Below are 1,623 nucleotides of genomic sequence, written 5' to 3' on the forward strand. Positions count from 1 at the left end.
CTAGGGACTATTAACGTTACCTAGTTTAACCTCCGATCAGCCAACCAGATGTGCCAGTCTGATGAAGACTAAGTCGGTAATTCTTGATAAGTGGCAAGTTATTGGTTAATGCAATAACTATGGACATCAAGAGTATTTTAAATTTTAAATTTTTTTTCTTTTAAAGAGAGGATTTTATGAGTCTCTCGAATTCGCCCCAACGAAACATACCATAGCTTCCAATAGAGCGTCAACGCAACACTAAATAAAATCCCTTCGGCGAAAACAGTACTGAGAGGATTATATATAGGCAATGTCTCAGCCTCACAATCCCTCAGAGTATTGCTGTTTTCACGAGGCATACCTAACTTTACCAAAAGACTCATTTCGTTTATTTACTTCGAATTTCATGATACTTAGACTAACCTAAGCGTTTAATTACTCTAAGGTGTTAATATCACCTTGATAGACCGAATCTTACACCTTGTAGAATTTTGGAAGTTGTCGCAGGCAAACCTCAAAAGTTCGGCGTTGGGCTGGTGTATTCCTGAATTTCAGGCTCAGTGATAGTGCACACACGAAAGCTGGTATAATCGTGTGCTCATCGTTCTGATGGAGTACTTCAAGGAGCTCATCGTCATCCACCAATTCCCGAGCGGCGTCCTGGCGATCACCCTTCTCCATTGCATAATTAGGGAGAGTACGCACTTACTTCTTCCCATCGATCTTCCCCGAACCACTACAACGGCTATGAGAGCCATACCATATGTACAAACATTGTAACAACATTATCTCTTTGTATTTGTTTTCTGTTGTTTAAAAAAAAAAACAAATTACAGAAATCTCGAAGGTTCGGTACATACGATCTAAATATTTGTTTTAAAAAAACAAACCAAATAGACCGAGCTCAGCTCATACCGCCCCGGCCCCCGCGGGTAGTAATGTTTCACAAGTTATTTTTATAAAAAACAAAATAGTGATGATGAATATATACATACAGACATTACATATATTCTGAATGTTCCTACAAGCTCTTCAGATATATCTATATTCTTGTGACACATGTTTTACTTACTTATCTATCTATTCGGTTGTGTCAGTATGAATGTATGCCCCTGGTGTTGATAAGGTGTTTTGGTATGGGCCCGAATATGAAGGTGGAAAATAGGTCCTTGAATGCCATCAATAGATTAATTTCAGATGGCAACGTGAACGAAAGTGCTGCGGCAGCCGAATGTATTGCAGCCGAATGTATTTCAGCCTTTGCGGTGAGTAGTATGCGTTTGAAAGTTTCAGATGACCGCACCGATTGCTTATCAAATAGGCTTCGAATGCAATCACTCAAGTATAAGTGTTAATTCATAGCATAGCCCGGACTGAGCGATCACTTTGCTTCTGTACTGAACAAAATCGGAGCGAAATAGATCCGGAATGTGAAAACTTACTAGTTTTACTATCTCTCGACAGTTGGCCTCGAGGACAACACTATGAAATCGTCACCAGTACACTTTCGCCAGTGGTTATTTATACATGTGTGGATCTATATATATATATATATATGTATGTGTGTGTGTGTGTGTGAGTGTGTGTGTGTGAGTGAGTGTGAGTGTGTGTGTATGTGTTTATATATATACATATATATCT

This window comes from Sphaeroforma arctica (assembly GCF_001186125.1).
Source record: "Sphaeroforma arctica JP610 unplaced genomic scaffold supercont1.5, whole genome shotgun sequence".
NCBI lineage: Eukaryota > Ichthyosporea > Ichthyophonida > Sphaeroforma > Sphaeroforma arctica.